The sequence below is a fragment of the Equus caballus genome, chromosome 8 (assembly GCF_041296265.1).
Source record: "Equus caballus isolate H_3958 breed thoroughbred chromosome 8, TB-T2T, whole genome shotgun sequence".
Taxonomy (NCBI): domain Eukaryota; kingdom Metazoa; phylum Chordata; class Mammalia; order Perissodactyla; family Equidae; genus Equus; species Equus caballus.
Window position 1 is genome coordinate 42,302,640 of NC_091691.1, and position 21,091 is coordinate 42,323,730.

The following is a 21,091-nucleotide window of genomic DNA, read 5'->3' on the forward strand; positions in this document are numbered from 1 at the left end:
AGGGACTGCTCTGAACCCCTCAACTTAGTGCAGGCCCAGCAGGTAGTTTGCGCTAACGAGCGCATGCTCTGTAGGGGAGGCCACGTTTAAGGAAACAGGCAAACTCGAGCTGGTTGTACGCAGTAGAGAGTAACATCTGACAGTAGCTGTTCGTCCGTGGTCCCGCACTGACCCCAGATCTTTGTGAAGGCCTGTGCCTTAGAGCATGGGCCCCGTGAGCAGGACGGGCTCCGCCCGCGGACGGCGTGGGCTGCTCCGTTGCTGGTGAACCACGCGGTGGACGCAAGTGGAGACTGCGAGTTCCTGGGGCAGACGAAGCCTCGGGACGCGGGACCCCGGAGGGACGAAGCCCGGCTCCGAGGGGCCCGCGGCCGGCCGTCGGGGCGCCGTCAGGTCCGCGCTGCTCCAGCCTCACCCGCCTCCCGCTCGCGCCCCCCGCGCAGCATCTCGGCCTCCGCGGCCCCCGCTCCAGAGCGCAGACCGGGCCTGAAACGGGAAAGGGGGCCGCAGCTCGGGTTTCCAGAGCGCAGAGGAGCACCGGGGGAGGCGAACGCGGCTTGTCCGCCTGCGGACGCTGGAAAGGCGCGGGCCGCCCCGCCCAGGGCCCTCCGCCCCGCAGCTTCTGGGCGGTGCCGGCCGTCACGTGCGCGCCCTCCGAGCCTTCGAAAGGCCGCCGGGGCTCGGGCTCCGCCGCCTGGGGAGGAGGGACCCTGCCGCTTCTCACGCATCGCTGGTCCGTCGCGGCGGGTTTAGGGGACGAGGCGGGTGAGCGTTTCTCGCTACAAATGCTGGCGGCAAGTGCTGTGTCGAGAGGCACTTGGTTCTGGCTGGGTCGGGGTGTTGAGCGAGTCACGCGAGTGACTTTGTCTCGTCTGTCCCAATCTGACCCCACCCAGGGCGCCCTTCACACACCGGTGGTGCAGAGAGAGACGCAGCAAAGGTTTGTTGAGTGAACCTGTGCACAGAGGAATGAGGCACCAGGGCCAGAAGGGGTGTGGCAGCAAGTGGCCACACTCCAGAGCCGGGAATCGGGGATGGGGCACCCTCAAGCTGGACTCCCACGCTTTTGATTTCAGGAGCCAACCATCCAGGGCGTGCTGGAGGGTTGGCACCTTTCTATTTTAGGAATAAGAGCATGAGGGGCAGTTCCGTCCACACCGTCACCGCCTCATCTAAGGAGGGAGATTTTCCCAGCCCCTGGGAAGGACACAACTTCAGAGACAAGCCAGACCCTTCCAAGAAACAGGGACAGGTGGCTGATTGTCCTGGCCAGACCCCTTTCAGGGTGAAGGGACGTTCCCCACCATCATAGGACAGGGGGACAACAGGCCTCACCAGTGGTCAGGCACAGAGGATGTGCAGTCACCTGCCAGGAGAGGGCGCTGGGACGCAGGTGCACTGCGGAGCCTGCTGTCCTGGAACCCACACGGAGAAGGTGCCTCAGAGAAGCAGGTGTGGTCAGTGTGTCAGTTGCTGAGGGGCCAGGACGGGGGCACAGTTGTGCACCAGCTGGTGGGGGTCAGGTGGTCCTGCTGGTCCCCTTGTGTCCCTCTTGCTGGTTCCGTGGGCCGCCCCCAGCTGCTGCATCGTGGGCCCCTGCAGGCTCCTGCAGAGCACTGCCTGCGTGATGGGCCACTTAGGCCCAGGTGCAGGGAGTGGAAGCGACGGGTACTCAGGCTGCCCCCAGGACCCCCGAGCCTTTAAGCCTTCGGCTGACTGGCACTGGAGGAGGCAGGTGTAACTTGTGCCCAGGGCCCCACAGGATCAGATGGCGCCCGTACACCACGTGGCCTCTGGGGTGCTTTGCAGTGGACGTGGCCCACTGGGAAGCAGCCCGCCAGCCCGGACCGCCATCCGCACTTAGAACGCCGCCGACCGGCGGCAGAGGGGCTGAGCCTGGAGGGGAAAGCTCTCCCTTCGGAGCCACAGCGGGCGTCCTGGATGGCCAAGGGCTCTGCCCCAGGCTCTGTGCCCTCCTTCCACACACAGTGGAAAGAGAGCACGGGACAGCCATGGGTGGATGGGCAGGTGAAGGATTTCCCACCTTTTGTGATGCACAGGTAGCTGTTTGAAGTACTCTGATGTCCTCTATTTAAATAAGCTAGACGTCCCCTGCTTGTCACCATCTCTGGTCCAACCTTTCTACAACCACGTGATCATTTAGGAAACCTCTTGTGTGACTTGTGACCAGTCAAGCCCTCAGCCGGCCTCAGGTCAGGTCACCTGCCAGCTGCGGGAGGAGAACTTCCCGGGCTGGGCTGCCTCCACCCGTGATGGGGGGGCAGCTGCTGCCTCTGACGCCCTGTGTGCCCAGCTTCTGAGAGAACGGGGTCTCGGCAGTGCTGAGAGCCAAAGTCAGAGGCTCACACACCCCGAGCCAGGTCAGCCCCTTGGCCCTCATCCCCCCTCATCCCCAAACAGAGCCAGCCAGGACCCTGCAGGGGCTCCAGAACCATCAGCATCGGCACCACGGGAATGCGGACCCGCCCGGGACCAGGATGTCCCACCCTCAGAGCAGTCAGGGGTTGGGCCGGAGGAAATCACAGGACATAGGATTTGGAGATGGAATTTGGTGACAGCTGCTGACCTGTCCACCAGTCAAGACCCTCCATCAGCAAAAAGATTATGACTCGCTGAAGGCTCAGATGATGGTTAGCACTTTTTAGCAATAAAGTATTTGTTAATTAAGGTGTGGACATTGCTTTTTTAGACGTTAACGCTATTGCACACTAAGTAGACTACAGCACAATGTGAACGTCACTTTTACGTACACTGGGAAACAAGGAATCCACGTGACTCGCTTTATGGTGATACTCGCTTTATTGAGGTGCTCTGGAACCGTGCCAGCACTACCTCTGAGGTGTGCCTGCATTTTGAGCTCTTGAGTTAACAATAACTACCATTTATTAAGTACTTGTTAGGCACTTTTCATACTGCATCAGTTGGAGTATTTTTCATTACAAATGACAGAAAACATACTTGAAATTTGTTTGAATAAAAGGGACTTCAGGGACCAGCCCCATGGCTGAGTGGTTAAGTTCACATGCTCCACTTCAGTGGCCCAGGGTTTTCTGGGTTCAGATCCTGGGCAGGGACATGGCACCACTCATCAAGCCATGCTGAGGCAGCGTCCCACATGCCACAAGTAGAAGGACCCACAACTAAAAATATACAACTATGTAGTGGGGGGCTTTGGGGAGAAAAAGGAAAAATAAAATCTTTTAAAAAAATTGCCATTAAAAAAGAAAAAAAAGGAACTTCAGGGCTCACATAACCAAAATAGCATAGGGACCAGATGAGGCTTAACTGGGCGCTGGCTCAGTTTCTCCCAGCTCTTTCTCCACTGCCGTCCCCCATGGTCAGCCTCTACCTCAGGATGGCTCCCCCGGTAGCCCATGGCTCTCGGGGTCACAGGCCTCATGGAATCTATGCCATCAGGCAAAAGAAAATGTTTACTTCCCCAAACCATCTAAATCCTGAGCTTGGCTCAGATTGGACCAACCCGCGTCACACGCCCCAGGTCACATGACTGGGATTAAGCCAATCAAGCTGGGATCAAGTCAATCCCACCCAAGCCCTATGGTTGTTCCCTTTGAGAAGGATGCCAAGGAGCCGACTATCATTCAGAGGGTCTGCAACGTACACGCCGTCTCATCTGATCCTCCTAACAACCCCAGGACATGGTCGTTAGTTTTCTCCTCCCAGATGAAGAGACTCAGGCTGATCGGCAAAGAGGAGTGACGTGCAGAATCGGCCGGCCTTCCAGGGTGGAGCTGGGGCTGAATCCATGTCTGTGACCCCCAGCTCATACTTTGAACCCCGTACCTTACTGCCTCCCATTTTAGAGATGGTTGACAGCACGGCTGATGGAAATTAGCGCATCTGTTTGGCAGCGTGGGGTGGAAATAGGCTGGAATTACACAGAAAGGAGGTGCTTTGAAAAAGAGAAGTGGCAGAAAAGAATCAGCTTCTGAAGCAGGAGAAGGAGCTGCCAGACTCTGTGGGGGCGGGGGGAGGTGAGAAGGGCCTGAGAGCAGGGGCCGGCTCCAGAGAGTCTCCGTGGAAGGGAAAGGCTTGGGGAGAGGGCGCCTCTTGGAATCCAGAGAGAACCACAGTATTGGAGTCCAGGTGGCCATGCAGCGGGGAGGTCAAGCCTGAGGGCTGGGAATTTATACCTGGCAGTAAAATACCCTGTTTCATAGGAACTAAGAAGCCTTCCATTCTAAGATGCACCCAGATCACCACGGAAGAAAAACTGGCAATAAAGCTGATATGATGCATTTTTAGCCGTGCAAACTTTTCTTTATATTTATTGAAAGAGCTCTTTTGGACTTCATAGACATGGATTTTTATCATCCATCGCTCTTGTGCTAACATAAAATTGAACGAATCAGTGCAATCCATCAGTTAGGGTATTTCTGATCAGCTACGTGGCGTCCCCCTTGGGTTCAGGGCGCGGGCCTGTGTTTCCCGTGCTCACTGGACCCTAAAGGGTGGGAGAGAAGCAGCTTTCTTCTAAAGGCGTTTCCAGGGTCTCGTGACCTCTCGGCATCCAGTTGCGTCTCTGATGGGGACAGGCAGTCCATTTTCACGGATTACTCTCCGTGGGCGTCTCCTTTTGTTAGGGCACTTGGCTGTTGCTTTGCAAGAAAACATGAAATTGCAATGTGAAGTATTTGCTTCTTTAACGTCAAATTTACACCCTGACAGTCTGTGTCCATGCTCATCACATACACAATATTTTTTCATTTCAATGCCGAATCATACTGTAATATTTTTGAGAATATTTTAGAACAGCAATTGAACTCACTGCGTGTAGTACTGATAATACCCGTAACCGCATTAAAGTGACGACCACAGGAAACACTTTGATGGAGTGAGCACACGCATAGTTAACGACAACCATGGCAGGTTGTCATACCTGTCACCTGCCTGACAGTGTTGTAAGAAACATCCCTGACTCTTAAAATGTGCCGCTTTGATTCAACTCAGTGTGGTGGTTCCACGAGCATGTATTACCAAAGGCAGGAGAGGGCCCAAGGAAGAGCTGTCCGTGGGTCTGGCCCTCACACTGGGATCACCTGGGGACTCTACAGATGACCTCCGCCCAGGTCGCAGCCCCAGAGTTTCCGATGTGGAACAGGACTGAAGTGGAGCTCCCTGCATCCCAGTGGTTTATAAGGTCCCCAGACGATTCTGGTGTGCCTCTAGGGTTAGGTGGCGGTGGCCAGGAGGTTCCAAGGTTTCTGGGAGGGGAGGGGTGTGGCCCCTATCAGGGCTGCACCTGCTGCCTGGGTGGGTCCCCGAGAGCTGACTGTGTCCCCCCGCAGTGCTGCAGCCATTTGTTACCAAAACACAAAAGCTGGAAGTGCGCGCCCGGCTGTGGCCCCTCAGGACTCCCTGGCCAAGGAGAAGGCAGATTGTCCCTGTCCCTCACTCTGTGGAGCACCTGGGAGGAGTGTCCCAGGTGTTCCAGGACTAGAGCTCTTTAGGTTTTGTTCCGTGGCCCTGCCCTCCAGGGGGGACCAGACAGCAGACATTGGTGTGGCTCTGAGACACCTGGCTCTGCCTCCAGGTGTGCACTCCTGAGGACCCGCTTCCCCGTGCAAATCGCCTCCCATAAGGATGGCTGACTATCAGGGCACGAACCCTCCAGCACACCCGGGCATCTGGGCAGAGGCTCAGCCACCAGCTGTGTTAAATCCAGGGGGACCTTGCATTTCCTGTTCAGATGGGGCGCATTTGTTGGAAACGTTCCCCTCGCGGTGGACGACACGTACTGGCTGATCACAGAGCTCTTGTGGCCCAAGCTGGGTAACTCCAGCAACCAGGGCCCTTCAACTGGCACTGCCCCGGGGGAACTCTGCGCCCATTCCGGTGAAGCCTCTCCTGGGCCACGGGACACAAATTCCTATGCAGTTAACTTGCAAACTATGGTCTCCGGCTCCCTGACTGATTCCCTGTGAAAGTGTGCGCCAGAGGGGTTCAGGATGGGGACTTGTGGCCAGAGCTGCAGGCCGTCAGAGGGGAGAGGCAGGCGTGGGGAAGACTCCTGTTCGAACAGGACAACGGAGGCGGGTCTGCCTCCTGCCCCGCAAGCTGTCCTCTCCGGCACCTTCCCTCCGCGCCCGCCCGCGTCTGGCTCTCTGCGCCAGCCCTGCCCTCCGGGGCCCTGGGAGCTGCTCCCTAACCTGGGCTGTCACCCCGCTGAGGTCCGCGCTGGGGAAGGTCGCGGTGCAGACATTCAGCTGTGCGTAATCCTCCGAAGCGATGATGCGCTTCACGCAGTGTATCAGCCATGCGCTGATTTGAAACTTTGGGGAAGAAACTAATTATCCAGAGCAGAGATAGACGTGTGGCCCGAGGATGGGCTTCAGGGATGGAAACGGAAGCCGCAGTGTTTGTGGGAGTGCGTGCGCTTTTTTAAGTGGGACAGGGTTCAAAACTTTTTTAGATTCTCGAATGGGTTGGTGGCCCCAGAAATGGTTAAGGACCTTTTCGTTTGTGGGAAGGCTCATTTGATTTTGGACTTTCGTCTCTCACATCGATATTGGAACTCCTGCTGCTTAGGTAGTTTGACAGAATTTCCTGAGGGGCCACAACCGAGGCTGATGTCAGTCACAGGGAAGCATAAATTAGAAGTAGAGGAGAAAGGAAAAGGAAAACACAAGGGTTGGAACACAAAACAGAATTAAGACTGTCAAGGCCAATACCAGCCTTGTTTACAATAGCCCAAAGGTGGAAACCAATCAATGTCCAGTGTCAGAAGAATGGACAGACCAAATGCGGTCCATCCACACAACGGGATATTATTCCGCCTTAAAAAGGAAGGAAATTCTGACACACGCCACAGCGTGGATCAACCTTGAAGACGTTATTGCAAGTGAAATAAGCCTGACCCAAGGGGACAAATACTGTATGATTCCACGTATATGAGGTACGTGGAGGAGTCAGATTCACAGAGGCTGAAACGGCGGGTGCCAGGGGCTGGGGAGGGAACTGGGGAGTTAGTGTTTGACACGTGCAGAGCTCCAACTGGGGACGATGAGACAGTTCTGGAGATGGATGGTGGTGATGGTTGCACACAATGTGAGTGTACTTGGTGCCACTGAACTGTACACTTAAAATGATACATTTTATGTTATGCATATTTTACCAAAATTTTAAAAATGAAAAAAAAAAAAGACTGAGGCCAATGTCAAAATGCCAGCGTCCCATACACATGTTACAGTGGGTTACACACTTGGCTCTAAGCTTTCAGCAGCTGAGTCTCAAGCCTGTTTCCTTGGAGAGTGAGGGGCTTACCTGACTTATGAAGCAAAACACTTTGTCATAATGGCCACTTAAGTACTGACAATTAAAACCAATACCTATTACACGGCCATTTAAACGTGTGACAATTTGCTAACGCTTTTATAAGCTAATGGGACCTGAAAGAGAAGGTGAATTATGTTAAACTGATATATGTAATTTAAAATGAGAGTAATATCCAATAAATTGGTGTTTTACCAAATAGATGGAGACGCTGAGATAGCATGAAGAAGCGGGGAAATTTGGGAGAATGGACACAGATCCCTCTTTAAATCAGCAGATGAATGAAAACCAAGCATCTGCCTCAGCTTGGGGAGGGAGAGCCAGCCCTGGGGTCACGTGCATCCCAAACCCTACGTTTCCAGCACCAGGAAAATCTCGCTTCAGCCCAGGGAAGGCTGCCACTAGCTTCTGCGCTTTGCTGACCAGCCAGGACCCATGCGGTCTCATGACCCAGGATCTAATGATGCTGGAAGGATGCGGAAGCCCTTACACACAGCCCCTGAACGGCACATTCTCTTGCCAGGCTGGAGCAGACCCCCAGGAAAGCACAGCTGCCCCTGCTGGCCGGCTCCTATAGTGGCCTGGCTCCAGCACGAGGTGCCTGGGGGGTGGAATCAGCCTGGGTTGCTAGTCCTGTCGTCCTGGTCCCCTGCTGGCGTCACCTCGCAGGGAGTTCTAGCCTCCTTTCTCCTGTTGCCAGCTCACACTCCCTGGAGGTGGCAAGCGGGCCTGAAACGCCATCCAGAAAAACAGTCACCTGCTCTTCCAAGGAGGCCAGGGGTCTCCCTCACCCAACTGGGCTCTGGGCCTGAACTCTCAGGAAAAGACCCCTTGCACCCCACCTAGAGATGGCTCCCCCAACCCCCACCTCCTGGCCGGCCCCATTGTCCTGACTCGGTACATGCGTGGGGACTGCTCTGTCAAAAACCCACCCTCAAGCGCAGTGACCAGGGCCAGGGCAGGGTTTCCCTGCCTCACAGGGGCTGCATTCTGCTGACCCGTGGGTAGCAGGGCCAACCCGCCATCGCCCGGGGCCTCCTCCTAGGCAGCAGGAGTGCACCCCAAAGCATTAACAGCCAGTGGGGGCGGGTGAGGAGAGGGGCCACCCTCAGCCTCCCTCCCCGAGGGGGCTTCAGTCCCAGCACCCCCTGCAGGACTGCCCCTTCTCCATCCTTCTGCAAGGTCCGGGAGGAGGGAGGCGTGGGTGCCGGACAAGGCGGGGGCCGCGGGCAGCCGGGCCTGTCGGGGGCAGGAGGGCAGCTGCCATTCAGCCTCTGGGGCCCCGGGGGCCTCTCTGCGCCCCGCGCTGTAACCCGAGAGTGCGGGCCAGCGGCCGAGTGAGGCGTCCGCCGGTTTCAGCGCTCCCTCCAGCGGCCGGGGGACTCCACCGTCCGGAGGCTCAGGAGCCTGGGGCCGCCTCCGTGCCTGCCGCGCGCGCCAGGGTCTGCGCTGGCCGGGGAAGCCCGGAGCCGGGGGGGCCCCGCGCCTCGGACGCCTCTGCGTCTCCGCAGCACCGGCCCTGGCGGTCCGCGCCGCCCCCGGTCCCCGGCGCTTCTCGGTCTGGCCTGTTTTCCAGGGACCCCCGGGCGGCGCTGCAGCGAGCGCTCCCCCGGCGTTCACGCGCGTTCCCAGGCTCGCCGATCCCAGCTGCGTGTCCTCCTCCCGCGAAGTCGCCGCTCCTCTGCCGGGTCCACACGGAGAAAGTGGAGGGAGACGCCTCTGCGGAAACGCGCCGGGCGGACTGCCAGGGCGAGAGCAGTCGTCCGACAGCGGTTCGTCTTCAGCGAGGGGGAAAGGAAGGGAGGAAAAGAACCCACGTGTTTTCTCGAAACCTGCCGGCTGCCAAGAAGCGCCCGACCGAGCTGTGCAGATGCGGAAACCAAGACAGAGAGATTAGATAGTAGATGGACTGCCCAAGATCAACAGCCGAAGAGCCCAGTGGCCATGGCTTGAACCCAGGAAGTTGGCTCCAGAGCCTGGACCCTCCGGGGAGGGCCTGTGGGGTGCGGGGGTGCAGGCAGCCTGAGTTCAAGTCCTGCCACGGCCCCATGGCGATGGCGCAAGCTCGGGGGGAACGTCCCCCTCCCCCCAAGAGCAGTCTCTGCGCCTGAGACACGGGGTTGACAACACCAGCTTCCTGGGGCCCTTTGGGAGGAGTAAAGGGCGCAGTCTGCCGCGAGCTCGTGCGGACAAACGGCTCCAAGGCCAGTCTTTTCTACACCGGGAGCAAGGGGCGGCTTTCAGACGCGTTCTTAGTTAGGTTAGCTGTGGTAATTACATTTTCATTCGATCATTTATATTAACACGGAGGGATAAGGGGGCATCTTGCTGTGCTTTGATGAACCGAGAGAAACTTCCGCGGACTGCCCAGCAGAGTGTCTGCTGCCCGTGGTGGCAGCATTTCTGTTGACGGGCCCAGTGGCTGCTCTCTGAGCTCCAGGGCCTGGGGGTCCAGCTCGGTCATGGATGCAGCTGCAAGAGCCCGGAGTCCACGCTGGCATCACTGCCCAGACGCAGCAACGAAGGGCGACTGCTTCCGATGCCTGACGATTGTCATTAGCTGCATGGACCAACACTGTATTTACCACAATTTTTACTTTCTCCCTGCGAAAGTCCTTGGGTAGATATAATTCCTCACCCTGACGCCATGTCGGCTGCAGTGGACGTCCATGTGGCTCCTGTTTCCTTCTGTCCCATACCACATCCCTGTGGGAAACAGGGAAGACCCTGCCTCTGGACAGGTGAGGGAGTGGAGGCCGGGCAGTGGCCGCCCAGGCGGGCCCTGCGTGGGCTGTGGAGGTTTAGTTTCATTTCCGTCTCACAGGGGGCAGCAGGGGCTTTGGGACACAGTTTCTGCTCTCTTAGAGGAAGAGAGAGGAGTGAATCGCTGTCCTGTTCTTTCTCTAAATACTAGAGTTCTTCCCCTCTGGGCTGGGGCATGTGCCCTGATCCCCTTTGTATTTCACCACAAGCTACGTCTCCATCCCAGAATGAGGCTTTAGACAACTCCTTTGAGAGGGATGAGGCCTGTCAAGAAATATGACGGATCTGAAATTTTACCCACCTTAGACTCTAACAAGTTATCCTGTTACTATTTTGTGGATGCTGGCGGGAGACACAAGACTCCTGGGTCAGAGGTAAAGGATTTTATTAAAAGCACAGCAAACAACATGAGCACATTTGCATTAGTTCTCCTTGTCCCGACATAACACAGGCATTGTGCAATGGTCCCAGATGAAACCCACACAAGAGTAGGTGGCCTTATAGGAGAGGAACCTAGGGTCAAGGGCCCAGCACTTGAGCAGGCAGCAAACAAGGCACCCTTCCACTGTGACCTACCTAATCGTCGGGGTGACTAACTTGAGAAACTGTTCCATATTGGGAGACAGAGGAGCTCAACTGCCCGGTGCACTCAGCTAGAGCGTGCGGGATGGTCAGGGCCCACGGCAGACTGCCTCTCCCAACAGGGCCCACATACATTTTATACTTCCAGTCTTTCCTTCAGATTTACTTTAATCCAAGAGCGCACAACCCTGAGCGCTGATGGCCCTGGGCTGGCTGTTGAAAACTGCTTCAAACGTTGTATTCATTGCTGAAGGAAAATGGGATTGTGGGATGTAAATCTTTCTCCCTATGTTTAAACAAAAACACTCAAAACCCTGCCCCCCCCATCCATCCATCCGAGGTTTCAGTTCCCGCTTTGCTGTTACATAAACTCTCAGTTCCTGTTAGATTGTAATACTGAAAAAGAAACACCACCTACTCTCAAATTTGGAAGGGGAACTCAACATAAAAAGGAAAGCAGTATCTAACAAGCAAATCAAACTTCGCACGCCCTAAGCCAAACGTCTGCTCTTCTCCACACACCACATTTGCTCCTCCTGGACGCCCCACAACAGCAGAAAGCAGCTCCATCCTTGCGGTCTCTCAGGCCAACAGCCTTGGACACTCGCCTGCTGCCTCTCTGCCATTTCGCAGCCTGCTCAATGAATCCAGAACCTGGCCTGTGCCCTCCTCTAATGGGGAAGCCTCTGTAATTTCTTGCCTGGATTATTAAATAGGCTGCTAACTGTTTTGCTACTTTCATCTTTGCTTTCTCATGTTGATTCTCAATCCAGCAGCCAGAGTGATCCTTTCAACATGAAAAGCCAGATCCTATCATCCTCTGCTCAAAACCTCCCACTGACTCCCAACTCCTTCAGAGTAAAAGGTCAGGTTCTTACAGTGACCTGCCAGGTCCTATATAACCTGCAACCCTCTCTGGTCTGATCTCTGACTTCTCTCTTCTAACGGCCTCCGTTGCAATCACACTGGCATCCTCCCTGCTCTGGACACACTGAGCCCACCCAGCTCCGGCACCTGCACTGCCATTCCCTCTGCCTGGTGTGCCTCCTCTAGGTGTCCTCAGGGCTTACCCCGCTCCTCCTTGGCTCTACGCTCACCGCCTACCCCAGCACTCCCCACACCTCTGTGCTGTATTTTTACCCATGGCAGTTGTCATTGTCTGACACGCTACAGATGTTCATATCCTGGTTGTTGTCTGTTTCCTCCCCCAGACGAGAGCTCTGTGAAGTCAGGGGTTCTTTTTGCACTTATGCTTATTGTGCTATGCCCAATGCCTAGAACAGTGCCTGCCATACACTGGGCATCCAATAAATGGTTGTTGAATTCATTAACTCAACAAGTATTTATCACCTGCCTTGTCAGTTTGCAGTCCAAGGCGGTGAGAGAGACAATCAACAGAAACTTATAACACAGTACACTTAGTGCCACCTTTGGAGAAGTGCGGGGTATTACAGACTCATAAAACAGGACTAGACTGGGGAGGGTCACGTGGAAATTCTTTTAAAAATAAGGACCCCACAGAAGTCCCTGGGACATCCTGTGTGTCCCACTTTAGCATACCCAGCATCCTACCCCACCCAAGGAGTTCTGGTGTTTTTGTTTTAATTGTGAATATATGTGTGTCAGTCATTGCTTTTATAGGTAATAGCAAATTGAGGGAAGATTTACTTATCAAAAGTGATAGCCCAGGAATCAACTAAACAATCCTAAATCAACTAAAACAATTTTTAAATAATTTTAAATTATTTTGTACTGCTTTGTATACTTTTTATATTGAATTTAAGTATCTTTAAAACTTTACTGAACAATATATTCCAATTATGCCAATTCTCTCCTAATTATTATTAATGTGGGTATATGTTTCACAAAATTGTCTCTCTCCTTCTCTCCCTGGCCCTGAAAGTTCCTCTCCTCGAATTCAACCTAACTTCGGCCTGAATTGGCTTCCCCTATACCAACTGCAGCCCGGAAGTTTCTATGGCTCTGGCTCCTAGAAGATCAGAAGCTGCCCTTGTCTTTGCCCTCTATCCTCTTGAGTTGCTCCAGATTCTATCTACCCACATGCCTTTTCATGGAATATCGCTTCGTTCGCACATACCTCTCCATTGCATGGTCTGTGTGGCTTTCTCACACTCCTTCACTCACCTTATTTTTCTGCTTTTTCTGGTGACTTATCTTTCTTCAAAGATCACGGGTTCAAATAAACCATAAAATGGAAATTTTTCCTATAGGCCAGGGTCGCAAAATCAGCTTTTCTGGTTGTCTTCCCTTCCGCTTCCTCCTTCTTCCTCCTCTTGTCTTTCGTTCCTAGAGGTTTGTGTGTTTTTGTTGGGGTTTGGTTCTGTTTTGTTTTTTGGTCTTTTTTTTTTGACAAGGAATATAGATGACACCCACAACTTATAATTTCTTTTCCTGAACACGATGGAGCTTTGCCTGAGAGCCTCTCTGCCATTACCACCCACTCCTTGGCCTACCTTTCTCTTCTCCCAAGCCCACGGGAAGCAGGAATCTCAAAACAAAAGTTCCTTTCAGTTTATAAAAAACAGCTAATATGTATTAAGTACTGACAATGTGCCAAGCGTTCTGCATGTACCCTGTCACTTGAACTTTGTGACCCCACCTTGAGGCAGGCACAAACGCAAACCCTCAGGCTCAGGGATCTGAGAGTTCGGTGGTGGAACATTTTTTTTTTTCCTTTAAAAGGTAAAAATTTTATTTTTGAGGACCTTTATACTGCACATTTTCAAAGAGCATCACATGAGAAAGCAAAAATGTTATCCTCCCTTCATCCTAGAAATAAATAAGAGTATAAAATTTCTTTTTAAGAAATTTAATTTTAAATCATGACACTTGGAAGTTTAGCACCAGCATCCAAAATGAACAAAAAAGAGAAAAAAACATTTACTATATACTTCAGATTTCTTTCTTTGGGGTTCTCCCCATGTGGTATCGATATTTCTTCTTTCAATTCATATTTCCAAAATAGTAAAAACCAGAAAAAATATATAAACCTAGTGGTTGCTGAGACTGGGGATGTTGCTCTCTTGTCTTCTGCACGGGCCTTCCCGGGATCTCAGCGTGCTGGAAAAATCTGCTGACATTTTCCCTTTGTAGTTGTTTGTTTCATAAAGAATATAGTGAACATTCTAATGTCCACATCTTGGTTAGTCTTCCACTTTACTGCATGGATGTTTCTTTGGTGTTGGTAAGGTGGTGTTCTGCTTTTTGATCTGTTTAAATTATTGAATGGTCATTAATTCTTTAGGTCCTGCTGATGGTGAAGGTGCCCGGGAAACCTGGTGTTACTAAACCAAGCTCCCACCACCATGCGACGCTGGTCAGGGAGGCTGGCAAGGGATAACAAAGCAGTAAACAAAATTGCAGCTATCACAAGAAATCATTAGGAATTGCTGATTTGTAGAATACTGGCAAAATTTGGTCCTTGTCTTTGAGGAAAGGTAGTAGGGTTACTTTTAAAATGGCTCCTTTCCTGGTTCTCTAGGTTTTGCTCTCCGGTGAGCCTCACCCAATTGGGTTTGAGTAGAATGCTGGTAAAGCTCCTCAGATTTAGGTCCCAGGATGATTCAAGTCAGCATCCCTGAGGAGCACAGCAGTGAGATTCTCAGCAACTTCTAGGACCTGCCTCCCTGTGCTGGTTCCCTTCCCACCCATCACCCCTCTGGCCCAGGACCAAGCTTTACTTTATCCCAGTACCTGAGGACACCAGAGCCTGCAGGATTCTGCCCGGTCTCTGGGTTTTCTTTCTAATTAAGGCCCCTCTCTCTGGCCCTGAAGCTTTCTCTCCTCAAATTCAAGCTAACTTCCACCTGAATTGACTTGGATATATCTTCCTTCCCCTATACCAACCACAGCCCAGAAGTTTCTATGGCTCTAGCTCCTAGACGATCAGAAGCTGCCTTGGCCTTGGCCTTCTATCCTTTTCAGTTTGTCTAAAATATTCATCACCAAGCCATTCTGATTGGTTTTCCCTTTATTGAATCTCAGCTCCCCTTCAGTACACTGTTCAGTTGGCACCTGGGGCCATGATGGTCTGGTGACCACAATGGCAGGTGCCACTATAGGGGAACCCATCTGCCTTGCATAGGATCTTCCAACAGCAGCTGCTGTTTCCTGTTTGAAAGCTCAAGCCCCGAGTAAACCCACTACTAAGTCAGAGTTTCCAGTCAGGGGACTGTTCTAACTCTCCACTCACCTGCACAACAGAGATGACACTACACCCAGGGCTGTCACTGCCCCTCCCAGTCCAGGTGACCAGCTCTCCCAACCCCAGTTTCTTCCCTTGGCTCCCTCCGATGACTCATCTGTGGGTTACATGCCTTCCGCGTAAGAGGAGTGTCCTCTAGTCTAGCCTCTGCTAGGACATTCCCACAGGACTGAGTCGTGTTTCTCACACCTCAGTCTTTCATATACGTAGTCACAATTTTTGTCACAGCTGGGTAACACCTATATTATTAGTTGTTTTTCTTTGAATCAACTCAGCTTTTAACTTTAAATTTAATTTACTTCTGTGTTGTCCTAAATAATATCATTTGATTTGAGGTGCAGTTATATATTTGCAAATACACATTAACTAAACACATAATTATGAGAACTGAGTCCCTCTGGGTCAACTGTTTGTTCCAAGAAATTCTTGCCCAAGAAGATAAGACTGTACATCATTTTTCTTTTCTTTTCTTTTTTGAGGAAGATTAGCCCTGAGCTAACATCCACCATCAATCCTCCTCTCTTAGCTGAGGAAGATTGGCCCTAAGCTAACATCTGTGCCCATCTTCCTCTATTTTATATGTGGGATGCCTGCTACAGCATGGCTCGATAAGTGATGCGTAGGTCCGTGCCCAGGATTCGAACCTGTGAACCCTGGGCCACAGAAGCCGAGCATGTGAACTTAACTGCTGTGCCACCGGCCCAGCCGCAAGACTGTACATCAATAAATAACGTTACTGTTTGCTTCAGGAAATCCTTGCAAATGACTTTATTCAGGTAAACAGTTTGCTTACCTGAGCAAACTGCTATTAGATAGCAATTTACTCTTCCAGACTGTCACCTGTGTGTCCTCCATCCTGAACCGCTGTGTCATAAACTGTGCCCAACTTTAATTCTTTCTCTGCCTTGAAAGACCCACCTTCAAATGCTTGAGCCCAGACCTCAAAACACTATGAATATTCTTCCTTGAAGTTTTCCTTCGGAGACACAACTAAAACTGTCAAAATGGTGGTCTCCGTTTTTGCAGTGAGTCTAATAAACAGCTCTGTTCACTCAATGGGTTTTTCTCATGGTCTTTTGGGAGTTGACAGTCAGGAACTAAAAGATTTTAAAATGTTCAACTGGGCACCACCTGAAAGCATCCCAAACTCTCTGACTGGGGCACCGAGCACGCTGACCAACATCCCCTTTAGAAGCAAACAGGAGAAGGAAAGGGCTTCCCCCAGCACCCTTCTCTGACACTCCCTGCCTTTCTCCTCCCCTCTCTATTCCCTTCTCACCCCATGTCCTCGCCACCATGGCCCTTTTTCGCACCGAATCTCTCCCTGCCTTCCGTGACTCTGAAGGCAGGGCACAAACTAAGAGGGAAAGGTGATCACCAGCAGATGAGCGGATCGTTGTATAGTGAAAGTTATAAAGTCATATTCAGCCTCTGTGGTTTGAAAGATTGTTAACTTACAACAGAATGGACCATTCAAGGAACTAGTCATTACACTGGCCAAACTAAAGCCAAATTTCAAGTAAATGAAGATTCACCGTCCAATACAGAGCAGCATCCCGCCCAGCTACTTGGTCAGGTGGTATGATTTGAGAGTGTCAAGAAGACACCTCTACCCAAAATTTCTTGCCTTTCTCCCATTTTTCCCACAATGCACAGGTTGTATAGGGTATGAAATTTTAACTTTAACTTAAGGAAAACGGTAACTTTAACTTTTTAACTTTAACTTAAGGACTGCCTTTCTGGTCTTTCGAAGACACAAGATCTGGGGAGATATGATACTAACAACCATTGGTATTTATTGGTCATTGTCTTAGTCAGTTCCAGATGCTATAACAAAAGTACCACAGGGACTGTGTGGCTTAAACAACAAACATTTATTCTCACAGTTCTGGAGGCTGAAAGTCCAAGATCAAGGGCCTGGCAGATCTGTGTCTGGTGAGGACCCCCTTGCTGGTTTGCAGACAGCTGCCTTCTCTCTGTCTCCTCACACAGCAGGGAGGGAGAGAGAGAGAGATCAATCTCATGTCTCTTCTATAAGGACACTAAGCCCATTCATGAAGGCTCCATCCTCATGAAAATCACCTCCCAAAGGCCTCACCTCCAAATACCATCTCACTGGGGATTAGGCTTCAATATGTGAATTTTGAGGGACATAAACATTCAGCTCATAGCAATCGCTTACTACAGCTAGGATCTATTTCAAGGTGTCTAGGTGCATTATGCATTTTGACTCTTAAAGAACCCTGTGAATGGGAGATACTATTTTCCACAATTTAGAGGTAATGGAACTGAGGCTTCAGAAGGTTTGATAACTTACCCAAGGTCACACAGCTGGTAAATGGCAGACCCAATCAGTCTTGCCTCATTTCTGCTTCCCTACCATTACCATGAGTGGTTTCATAATGTAAAAACAACATCTGACGTGGGTATAGCCCCATCGTTCTTACAGCTCGCATACTCATTTTCTTATTTCCTCATCAGGATACCCACCTTGAGGAGGCAAAGATAAGTGCTAATACTAGCAATAGTTTGTCAGTTCAGTTTCCTCTGGGATAAGGCTGCAGCAGGTTGAGGAAGGAAGGAGGAAGAGGCAGAAAGGGACTGAAGAGAGACCAAGCGGAAGGGAAAGGGTGCAAAATGGGGCTGGATACGGAGACCCAGAGAACACACTGGTGGCTGCCGGGGCCGGGGAATGGGTGAAGGGGGGCAAAAGTTATAAACTTCTGGTTATAAGATAAATAAGTCCTGGGGGTGTAAGGTAGAGCATGGTAACTGTAGGTAACAATACTGTGTCATATACTTGGAAGTTGCTAAAAAGAGTAGATCTTAATAGTTCTCAATAATAAGAAAAAAATTGTAACTATGTTTGGTGACGGATATTAACTAGACTTATTATGGCAATAATTTCACCACATACACAGGTATTGAATCGTTATGTTGTACACCTGAAATTAATACAATGTTATATGTTAATTATAACTCAATTTAAAAAAATAGAGCTGGGTCCTCACTCTTCTCCCAGGGCCTCCTCTGCTCACACAAAATGCTCCTGTTGTGTTTGGGTAGAAAATCCCCCAGGACAGCGTCCCACTTCGAGAAGGAAAAACCATGAGAGATCATGTTCTCTGTAAAATATAGAAGGCACTACAGAAGCAAGGAAAACATTTCTACTGAGATTTACAAATAAATTAAGCATAGCCTTAAACAGAGTAAGAAGGTGTGGCACCAGACTGGCCGGAGGAAGAAGGAAAATCCCTTACTGGGGTTCTGGCTCCATCATAGGTTTGAATTTATTTTAGGGATATTTGCAATTCTAAGATACAGAAATCTAGGGCAATAAAGGAAAATGAAAACTACTTAAAATGGTATCAGTGAACTGGTGACTCTTGCTGTGTCTAGAGCATTGTGTACCCACCACATGACGGGCACATCGTCTACGTGGCCCATTTGTTTCTCACGACAATGCCATGCAGTAAGAGTTATTAGCTTCATTTTCAGATTAGGATGCTGAGACTCAGAAAGCCTAACATACAGCTAGAAGTTTCTGTGTCAGAATTTAAAACCAGGCTTGTCCTACTCTGCAGGCTGTGCCTCATCACGATGGAGCTCCCAGACCCATTATCCTTCCATCAAGGAGAACGAAAAGACCCGGCGGCAAGCACAGACGTCCCATCTCTATGCATCTAATTCCAACCCGTTTGCTGCCTTGGGATATCTTAAACTGCCTTTTGTAGAAATAGAGAAGCGTGTTTACATACAGGGAAACCTCATTCATTCGGAATACAACACAGATTTTAGCTTTCATTTGATTTTGTTGAGAACGGTAGAGCAGAGGCTTTTGAACTTTTTTGAACTTGACCCACAGAATGAAAAGTGCTTCACATCACACCCTAGTGCACACAAATACACACGTGTGTAACAGAAGTTTCACAGAACGGTACTCACTACACCCGTGAGAAGCACTCCGACATTTTAGATTCTAGTCTGGTCTTTCTATTCTTTCTTTCTTTTTTTTTGTTCATAGTCTTCCTTAATGATCCTTTTTTAAAAATTGTGGTAAGAACACTTAACATGAGATCTACCCTCCTAACAAAATTTTAAGTGCATAATACAATGTTGTTAACCACAGACACAACGTTGTTCAGCAGATCTCTAGAGCTCATTCATCCTATATAACTGAAACTTTAAACTCATTGAACATCTCCCCATTTCTTCCTCCCCTCAGCAACCACCATTGGCAACCACCATTCTCCTCCGGCTAGTACGTGTTTGGCTCTTTGAGATACCTCATATAAGTGGAATCCTGCAGTGGAAAATAGTATGGAGACTCCTCAAAAATTGAAAAATACATATTTTCTTTTTTTTTACTGGTCATGACTCACTATATTAATGTCAGGATCCACTAACATGTTGTTACCGCAGTTTGAAATACATTGCAAGAAAAACCTAACTTCAATTACACAGTAGAGTAGTTAAAGGTGGTGTTGAAGTCTTGTGAAGTAGGTAGGAAGAGACAAGGGGAGGGTAAAAAAGAGAGAAAGGTTTTTAAAATTAACTATTGATGGCAACTCAGTGGAAATATTAACATCCTTATGCATTTTTAATTATTGAAAAGTAGAAGAGATGCTACTTATAAATGTTGCTTATTTTTTCCTACAGGCTGATCAAAGATGACAAAATACCAGATTTGCTTCACTAAAAAGTCATTTTAAAGTCCAAATGGAACTAACACTCAAAAGTTAATTCATCTTCTGTGTCCCAAATAATGTTCACCAGCTCTTTTACTGAGTAGGGCAAGTCTCTGCAGCGAATGCACCAAAGTGCTTCTACGTCATCATCCACTAGATGGCGATGTAGATTGAGAGTAGCTCTTCCTTTGCCTTACTGACTCATTCCTAGGCTGCAGAAGAATTTAGAAACCCAGGGTTACCCAGTAATTCACATGAATTCGGCCTGAAAGTTTACTTCATTTTCCTGGCATGTTTCTGCCTTTTCTTGGAACGTCCCTGGATTTCACCTTCACTCTTGCTGACAGGCTGGAATTTAAAATTAGTAACATCCCTGGCTATTTCCTCGTGGCCGTCCAGATGAATTGCTGCCGTGTAGTCAAAACCATCATAACACCTGCATTTATCAATAATCTGCGAAGTTAGTGTATGCCACTAAGCTTTTATTTCTTGCCCCTTCCATGTAACATTTAAGAAATACCGTGGGGACTTGTGTCATGTCCCACTGTTAACATTTCTGTATCTCTTAGTTGTTCTACATACTGTAGTCATCGGAAATTTTTAATGGACATTTTGTTTAACTGAAAAGAATGGTCAGATACACATTGGCAAGCCATTTTCCCTGAAGGAAACAATAGCTGATAAGTTGGAAATGTATCATAAACAAAAATGCATGCTTTTTGCGATGTGGAAACAATCTTTGGAAAGAATCCCATATATGAGAGATTTTAAAAATTCTCTTCAAGTGATGTCTATATATAGATTTATTTACACTTACTTGGAAGTCTTATTTTTACAATAATTTTTGGTGTGGGTAAAGAGAAGGTATTTATGAATGATTTTCTCTTGCTATGTATTGCATTTGTATATCATTTCAATTTTCAGAATACATGTTACTTTCACAAACAGGAAAATAAAGATGTTTTGTTATAAAAATAATATGTAACTATGACGAAAACCTTGTATTTTAGTATGGCATAACCTAGAAAGTTGTTACTAACATTACTATTAGGTCAGCTGAATGAATTTAAGTGCTGTGGAGGTTAATCTTGACTGTGAATCGCTGATTTAGGAAATAATATTTCTGAATTTAGGTAATTTCTACCGTGATCCTACATATAATTAAGTATCCTTCTTAAAGTGGAAAGAATATCAAGCTGTTCATTATTCTTACTGTAAAACAATTAGTAAGACAGCTGTAGCAGCACCTTTAGTTGTTAAATCAGCAAAATGAGTATATCTAATATTCTACTATTCTTCAGGCTGCACAGTGACCCACATCCATGCGGTGGTCCATAGGTTTACAGAATGAGAAGCACTTTCACTGACATTAGTTCATTTTGTACTCCTGATAACTGTATGACATAAGTGGCGCATATCGAGGTTCTAAGGCATAAAGTTAGTAAGTTCCATGTAAGTTCCTCCATCCGAGGAGTTGCAGAGCCAGGGAAGGGCCAACCATGTGATCCTGAGTTCAGGC